The sequence below is a fragment of the Cebus imitator genome, unplaced genomic scaffold, assembly GCF_001604975.1.
Source record: "Cebus imitator isolate Cc_AM_T3 unplaced genomic scaffold, Cebus_imitator-1.0 Scaffold777, whole genome shotgun sequence".
NCBI classification, from domain to species: domain Eukaryota; kingdom Metazoa; phylum Chordata; class Mammalia; order Primates; family Cebidae; genus Cebus; species Cebus imitator.
Genome location: NW_016108092.1, coordinates 56,667 through 65,732, shown reverse-complemented (window position 1 = coordinate 65,732; position 9,066 = coordinate 56,667). Strand labels below are relative to the sequence as shown.

The following is a 9,066-nucleotide window of genomic DNA, read 5'->3' as shown; positions in this document are numbered from 1 at the left end:
CTAGAGCTTGAAATTAAGTATCACTCCTAGAGTCGAAATCTGATGATCCATTCACAGTTGAGGATCTTCCCCAGGCTCCTTTGAAGCCTTTCAGCCTAGTGTGTGCATGGCCTAGTGTGTGCACAGAGTAGGTGGTACTCTGTGTTGATGGAATAAGAAAATAAATGGATGAATGAATGTACACCTCTAGGTAAAGTGAATTATTTTGAGTCTGTTTTCCAGTGCCTGCAAGGGAACTGGCCAAGAAAAAAACAAAAAATCACAATGCTGCTTATCCCTGAGTCCCCACATGTGAGCTCAGAGCTCATTCAAATATTTGCCAAAGTGCTTACAGATGCTGCAACTTCTCTTGTTACAGAATCTAACAAAGGCAGTTTATTTAGGCGCGTGGATTGGCAAGATAAGCTTGGCAAAGATGGCAAACCCTAGCAGCTTAGTAGCAGAAAAACTAGCTGGTGCAGGGACCTCTGGCCCAGCCAGGTTTCTTTGGACTGTCTCCTGGGACAAAGCTGCCTACATCAGTCTCGGCAGCTCCTAGAAGAGGGAGCCTTGGACAGGGTCTGCATTTAGCCTTAGCAAAAGTGGACCCCCATCCCCATGAATGCTGCAGGTCTGCAGCATACACAGCTGCAGCCCATCAAGAGAAGGATGAAAACCAAAGGGGACTGGGCTGCATGTTGGGTGGGGAACGATGACAGAGACAGTGAAGCCTTCAACAGAGGAAATGTTTTAGCAAACAAGTGCTGGCCTCTGCTCCCTCACCCCCACCTTTGACCCATCATCCTGTGAGAAGAGCGACCCAGGGCCAGCTGGGGAAGCAAGGATGCTGGGAACTAGGAAATCTGAATCCAGCTTTTCTTCCACATGAGTACAGACAGTTTTCCAAGTTCATTCAGATGGGGCCATGAACTGTGAATCAAAAGTCATCTGGGTGAGGAATGAGGGGACCAGATTCCCAGTGTCAGCATCACCACTGACCCCTAAGTGCCTAATTCAAGGTCAAGGGCTATCCAAATGCATGACAATATTGCAATTGCATAGCCGTTCTAATGCTCTGGTTTAGACAGTCTGAACAGTTCACATAGTCTGATCATATCCTAACAACTCACTAAGATAGGTAGTACTATCATGCCGTTTTACACATGAGGAAACTAACTAAGGCTCAGAGAGATTCATGCACTTACCTAAAGCCACATAGCCAGTCAGGGATGGAGTCAGAATTCACACTCCAAGTTCAGGGGACATTCTTATATGCTACCGTTTGTCTTACAAGCTTTCAAATAAACACTAAAAAGTGATGCAATACATATTTTTCAAACATTTGTCAGGACCTAGTCTGTGTTGAGAATACAGTGGTAAATAATATGCCACAGGGTCCTTGCTCTCTGCATTTGACGTTCTAGCAGGGAAATGTACAATGACCCATTAACAAGAACAGAACTCAAGTTCAGAAAATGGTGGATGCTATGAAGAAAATGAAGTAAGGTTATCAGAGGGAGATGTGGCAGGTCTCAAGACTGGGTGGCCAGGGAATGAGGCAGATGGCGCTTTCTATGACCCAGCATCTTTGGAGGAAATCCTGTTCCCCTAGGCTGTGTATGAGTGTGTGTAAGGGCAGGTCTAGCTGTCCAGATCAACATCTGGCCTCTGAAGGTGATAACCTGTGGGATGACCCCACATCTCCATACCTTATGCGAGGAAACATTCCCCAGGCCTGGTCCTCATCACCCTGGAAGTGGCTGTCAAGTTACAGGCTGCCCTGGTATAATATATGTCTGGGATTCTGTGCCCCCGAGGAAGTTAGGCAATGTATATGTGTGTGAGGTTGGAGGTGGAAGGTCCTTCAAAGCCTAGTGTCTACGAAAAGAAAGAAAGTAAATGCGTAGGATGTATATTTTCACTCACAATGAACACAGCTCCTATGTACAGAACAGCTGGCTTCTCACAGGACCATAGAGTATGACAGCTGGGAAGGATGTCCCCTAGATGGAGAGACCCAAACCCAGGAAGGAGACTGAGACTTATCCACGGTCACTCATGTGTCAGGGTCAGGATCAGTGTCACTTTCAGGTGGATCCCACCCTTCTCCATGGCTCATGAAAGGAAAAAGAGGAGAAGGCACACTTATGGAACAGATGCCGGACACTGCTCAGGCATTGTATGTCTTCAATACCCCCTCACTGAGGGCTCACAAACCTACTCAAGAGGCGTGCTTACTTTACCCAGTCCACTGAGCAAACAGGCCCACAGAAGAGAAGTGGCTTGCTCAAGGCTGTCTGGCTCTCAAGTGGCAGAACAGGATCAATCTGGGGCCACGAGGGCACTTCTCTTGCTGTTGCTCTTGAGATCTGCCAACATTTTTTTTCTGGGCTGCCTGAATTGCTAAGCAGACCCCCAAAAGGGGGCCAGAGATTGGAGGTTTTTCAGTTGCTCTTGTTTATCCACCAAGCCATAAAATAAAAATTCCAGGGATACATGTCACCACTGACTCATGGAGATCTCCACCCAGAGGGGAGAGCCTTGTGAGGAGTTGGAGGAGATGAACATTAGTAAGTTGGGACCTTGGGGAGTTAAGGAGCCCCAGGTTCTAAATGCCTGATGTGCTACCTATAATATAATGCAAACTCTCATCTGCTGCCTTCCACTTCCTTCTCTGGCTGCCCAGAATGAGGCCTACTGCTGACCCAGTAGTCTATGAAATCTACCAGCAGACCCAGGCTCACTCTGGGACCTGAAGCGATCACATCAGGGGCAAGGCGTACATCAGCGCAGTGTGTGTGTGCTCAACCTTGCAGAGCCAGGGTATGATGGCCCTTGGTTGAACTCAGTGGAACTGAACGCTGCCTTTCAGGGGGGGCTTGTAATAATGCTACTCGAAGCTGGTATGCCTACGTAGGTATTAGGGTGAAGGCAATAACCAAAAAGTGGAAAATGGAACATTACCTCCAGTTACTCTGCAAATCTCTTCCTCCAAGACCCCTTCTCACCAGGGAGGTCTGAGTCTATTTGTTTTCTGTGAGAACATGTGACACATATTACAGCCCACGTTGGAACAGAACTCTTTGTGCTCAGCTTCAGTTCTTACCACCTCCCAGCTCTAAGTGCCCGTAGGGCACCAGGGCACCTCCGTGCTACCTCATCTGAGTGAACCTTCCTGTGAAGGAAGGCCAGGTTTTACCAATAAAAATACCGGACGCCCACTTACATTTGAATTTGAGATAAACAATGAATAATTATGTAGTATAAGTATAATCCATGCACTATGTAGGACATACTTATATTAAGCAATTATCTATTGTTCATCTGAAATTCATGTTTAACAGGGCATCCTGCATTTTATCCTGCAGCCGTATTCCTGCAGCCCACATGCTGGTTGGCACCTGCCGCCCATACTGCTTGACTGAAAATAGCATAATATCCTATTTTGCAGTAGTATTTGGGAATGAATACTATAGGCTGCAGGGTAACATTTGTGTCATTTTTGGAGGACTTTTTCACCATATATAAAGCCTGTGCCTCGTGGATTGCAAATGAGACCCAGTTCCAGAGGAGGGTGGAAATGAGTTAGAAAGCAGTTAGAAAACAACCCCAGGGGATCCGAGACGCGAGCTTCATCTGCCAAGTATTTTATTCTCGTTAATTCATAACGGTGTCTTTAAAATCCTGGGCTAGAATTTGAGAACAGTCAGTGTGTGCGACAGTCATTACTCCGTGGCGACACCCACTCCGCCAGCCGGGCGCCCCTCTTGCGTTCTTGGTGCCACAGCGGCCTCCAGTGGTTGTCTGAGGAACCACACGCTGTCTCCACAGCCAAGATCCAGCCTGTTCCTAAAGCCAGGGCAAAAGGCGGCGGCACCCTGTGGCTGCCCAGGGGCCTGGGCTGTGTGGCAGGATCAGAGCCGTAAGGCAGAAGTGCAAGTGCGCGCCACCGTGGAAACAAAGCACTTCCCTGTTGCTGTGAAGCTCAGACCAGACGGGGTTCTATTTCATCTTCCACGCCAACGTGTAATGTATCTGCTGACCCAATTTTACAGATGTTCTCTTCAAAACGAACTCGGCTTTGTGAATATTTTTCTCTATCAAGCTGTGGTGATAGAAATGTCAAAAAGTGGGTGGGGGGGCTTGAAATAGAATGAGACACTGTTCTGCTCAGAATTCTTATTCTACCAATTGGTTGGACTGGAATGAATAGTGGGGGGATGTGGGAAAGGTAAAACCACCGGAATTAAGACCCCCTACCCCGGCCCAGTGCCTCTTACCGCCAACCTAGCAACAGTATCGCTTCATTTCCTAGAAAGGGCGGCACCAGCGATCCATTATTGAAAACACGCGACTCCCATAACCTTGTTCATTTTCATATGTGTAGCTCAGGGCAAGAGGTTCTCTGCTACGGCTTCCCTTTGATTTGAAAGCAATACAAAGAATAAAGGAAAATCAAAACTGTGGCCGTAGGAAGGCGGACGCTTGATCCTTCCACACATATGTGTGCCCTCCAGTTACTACAAAGGCAGTTTTCCAAACGGGTGGTCACCAGCCTTCTTTCTTTCACAAGGTGATTTTCTGGCGGTTTCATAAGTTTGAGGTGGCTCCTTTGCACATCATTTCAGCTGAAATCTACTCCCTGGATCAGGAGACCCAAAGAAGAGAAACGCTGTGGAAGCAGCAGTTCTTGCAGACGAGTGGACTTGAAGGTGGGCTGAAAATAGACTTGGTGGACTTGGATCTAAGGCTGCTTCCACTTGGCTAGCTGTGTCTCCTTGGTAGAGCTGCTTGCCTCCTCTGGGCTTTTAGCTCCCGCCTCAGAATAAGGAGCTGCAGTGGCGCATGCCTGTAGTCCCTGCTACTTGGGAGGCTGAGGCAGGAGAATCACTTAAGCCCAAGAAATCAAGGCTAGTCTGGGCAACACAGGGAGACCCTGTCTCTAAAAAAACAAAGGGAAAAAATACAAATAAGGAACTGGATGGGTGTCCTTCCAACTCCCAGTCTCTGATTCAAGCTACAGTACCTTTGTTTGGTCTTTCTCAAACTCATTAAAGACAGTTATTTTCATTCATTCATTTAGCATGCATGTAAGTGCCTAAAATTGCCAGGCCCTAGGTTAGAGGCTTAGTCTAGAAAAAATGAATGAGAAATGCCCACTTCCTTAGAAATAGGTCATTGCAAAGCAACATAAGAAGTACTAGAGGGAAGATAGGAGCTCAGGTTCTGGGCGCCCTGCTGATGGGAGTATGAATTTGTGTTACCTCTTTGGAGCAATTTGGCACTAGCTTCCAGATTTTCAAATACGTACACTTCATCAGTCGGGAGCCCTGGTTGTTTTACTGACTGGTTAATGTAAGCAGAAAAAGATTTTGGGGTTTTTTTGTCTGTTTGTTTTTGAAAGGCTTGAGTAGCTCATAGAATCCCAGGGAAGGCCAAAGTCTCAAACCTAAAAAAACAGATAAGGACAACAATGACCAGGCAAGCTGCCATAACTATAGTGCCACTGCCAGTGCTGGACGCTGTTTACCGTCACCGTGGAGCCCTCCTCTGGGGGAAGATGAATTCACCCTGGTTCCTGCTTTTCCAACTCAAGGAGGAAAGCATCTTGCTGAATTGAGTCAAAGTCACATGCCTGCTCTCTAGCCACAAGGAAGTCATGGGAAAATGAGCTGGCATTTTTCCCCTCTGCAGTGGCAAGTGGGCTCTGCCTGCCACTCAAAATACTTGAGTGCAGAATTTCCCAAGTAGAGAAAGACACTTAAGATGCTGGTGTCCAACATCATGTCAAATGACCTCTACACATGCCTTTGATTTGAGAATTCTATTTCTACAGTTTTATCCTTTAGAGGTACACTAATACACAAGTACACAAAGATGGTTACATGGTGATGTTCTCTGCATCGTACTTTGTAATAGCAATGACACTGGAAACAACCTAAAGAGTCAGCAATAGAAGCTTAGGAAAATGACAGAAAGCAAAGTGACCATTATAAAACCTGTACTCATTTATTCCACAAACATCTGTCGTGGGTGTTACTGTATACTAGGCACTAGGAGACAACGTCGCAAAAATAGACACTCTATTCCTCCATGGAGCTTACTGGGGAAACAGATACAAACGAAATAATTACACAAACCAATGTAAAAGTACAACCAAACTGAGGTCTTTGAAGAAGTGGTATGTGTGTGATGCAAGCTGCTATGCAATCTAGTCAAAAGCATCAGGGAGGGATGTCCTTGGGAAGAAAGGGTTAAGTTGGCCCTGGAGATGGAGTAGGAATTAAAACAAGGAGGTGTGGCAGGTCAGCAGGGGCCAGACCACGAAGGGTCTACACAAAGGGCAGGTTCAGGAGTTTTGTGCTTGTCCTCATAGTAATGGGAAGCCATTGTGATGTTTGGGAGGAGGGAGCGGAGGGTGGTACAAGTGGTAGGCAGTGACACAATCAGGTTTCAATTTGGCAAAGATCGTATTCAGAACTGTGTGAACTTGTTTGCAGTGTAGCAAGAGGAGGAGACCAGTTAGGAAGTGGTTGCATGTCCAAGTGACAGGAGATGGCTTCAGAATGATACCCTGAGCGGGGAGAAACCTGGATGGATACACTGATACACAAAGTATCAGTGGATCCATGTATCACACGGATACATGGATACACAAAGAGGTAAAATCCACAGGCCTGGTGGTGGATATCTCTATCCCATAGAGTTTCTGAGCTATCCAAGCCCCGCTGTGAGCAAAAAGAGTCAGGAAACTCAAGGCTAGGAGGAGCAGCAGCCTCAGTATTAACTTTTGTGGAAACATTCACATTCATTAGACGTCATGGGAGAGGAAGGAAACTCAGGTTTCTAGTTTTGTCCTCCAGGAAACGGCCTCACATGTTCACATAGGAATTCTTCCTATTTATGTGTCATAGAAATTTGGAATTGGGGAAATCATGCAGTGTGAAAAGCAGACTAGAGGTGTCATGCCACCACACAGCCAGGTTGTAAAACAGGATGTAGAAAAACCAATAGGATGTAGTGTATGATCCATTTATATATATATATATTATTCAGAGGAAGGATCCCTAAGCCAAGTAAACACTGGTGTCAGATAATTTTCTTTGCTTTTGTATATTTTTCTAATTTTTTGTGATGAATATGTAATACTTTTTCAACAAAGGAAAAATGCAATATTAGTTTTTAAAAGAAATCACCTAATTAACTTCTCTTTTATAGGAGAGGAAACTGAGATGGGAGAGTCTCTCCACCAAACAGGAAGAAAGAGAAATGCAATCTACTACCACTACATAAAATGGTTTGTTTTTAAATATTCATCTTTATTTGAAAGCTCCTTGCAATCATTAAAAATGTTTTCAAGGATACATGCAAAAGGCCGCTTACCTTATATAGTCGGCCAGTTATTTCAAAAATTGAACGTGCATTTCCCAATCATAAAAGTCTTGGAGAAAGGGGGGATTTTAGTAGTTTTTGTTTCTCTAGCAAATGTTTGCCTATGTTAGGGTTTCTCAGCCTTGGAACTACTGCCATTTGGGCCAGATAGTTCTGTATTGTTGAAGGCGGGGTGCTCTCTGTGTGTGATTCCTATCATCCCTGGCCTCTACACACTAGATGCTAGTAGCAGCCTTTCCCCAGTTGTGATAACCAAATATGATCCTAGACACTGACAAATGTCCAGAGAGAATAATTGCTCCCTATTGAGAACCTCTTGCCTAAGTGATGCTTATATACCTCAGATGACAGCTCACCACACTTAGGAGCAGGCTCCTCTAATGGTAAGCTGCTATGTTAGAAAGTTCAACCTCTGAATGACCATCTGTCTCCTTGTAGGGTCCAGCACTGAGTCTTCCCTTGGGGATCTAGATAGTGTGTTTAATCTCTCTTGCCTCTGATGGTTCTTCAGAAATTTCAGGATAGTGCCATGCTCTCCCCCACAACACACTACCTTTACCCACCCCAGAGTCTTTTCTCTCCCCATTTGAACACTCCTTCAACTGTTCCTCACATGACATGCTGCGTCTCACCCATCTTAGGGCTGTCCTCTGAACATGCTCCTGTTTGTCCACATTTCCATGACAGCTCCGTGTTCACCTCTGAACACAATTCTCCAGGTGCTGGCTGACAGTGGCACATAGGCAGAGCAGCTTATCCCATCCTTCCTCCTGAATACCCATTTATGTAGTCTGAGATGAATTTCACTTCCTGGCAGCCACATCACACAACACCCCCATCCTGAGCTGTTGGCCACAACGTGAAAGGGTTGCATGTGCAATACTGCTCCCTTGGGTCACCCCTCCCTAGCACCTTGGTCCAAGGGCCTGCCTGTTAGGCCTCCATTTATCCTTTTCAAACTTCAGCAGTTCCCAAGAATTGGTAAGCATGCTTACCTCTGAAGATAATAGGGTAGCTGGGGAAAAGGATGGAAGAGAAAATGACTCTTCATTGTATACATGTTTGTGCCTTTTGTTGTTTGAGACAGGGTCCCATTCTGTCACCCAGGCCAGAGTGCAGTGGCATGACCAGAGCTCACTGCAGCCTTGAACTCCCAAGCTTAAGTGATCCACCTGCCTCTGACTCACGAGTAGCTGGGACTAGAGGTACCATGCCACCACACCCAGCTAATTTTTTAAAAATTATTTTTTTGTAAAGATGGGGGTCTTGGTATGCTGGCCTGGCTAGTCTAAGAGCTTCTGGCCTCAAGCAATCCTCCCATATGTTTGTGCCTTTTAAACTTCGTACCTTACACAATAAACAAGCTAGTAAATGAATACATTGAAGTTACTTCACCTGCTGAGATCTACTCAATTACTCCAGCCTGCCCTGATCTATTTGGAAATATATGTCTTCCAATGTCCTCACCAATATAAGAGGGACTGCCTTCCAAATCTTTAGTCAAAACCAATAGGATAGGTAGAAAAAGATAAACTAAGGCTCACAAGGCCAAGACCACTAAGCAGGCCAGTGGTTTGCTTGGGGTCCCAAATTTCCAGTTGGGACCCCAAGAACCCACTAATTTAATTTCTTTACCTTGTTGCTATTGCGCATATGGTTTCTCTAAGCCTACCTAATTGGTCAGCCCACTTCCTC

At 45.7% G+C, this 9,066-nt stretch overlaps 1 long non-coding RNA gene across 2 annotated transcripts; it reads left to right on the top strand.

Annotated features, from left to right (window-relative positions):
* Window positions 1-4,413: 4,413 nt before the first annotated feature.
* Window positions 4,414-7,293, top strand: LOC108297165. 2 transcript variants are annotated; one of them, XR_005198539.1, is made up of 2 exons: window positions 4,414-4,691; window positions 7,198-7,293. It is a non-coding gene; the product is annotated as an uncharacterized LOC108297165 (long non-coding RNA). The 2 variants fall into 2 exon arrangements; XR_001822123.2 differs by lacking the exon at window positions 4,414-4,691 and adding an exon at window positions 6,412-6,641.
* The last annotated feature ends 1,773 nt before the right edge of the window (window positions 7,294-9,066 follow it).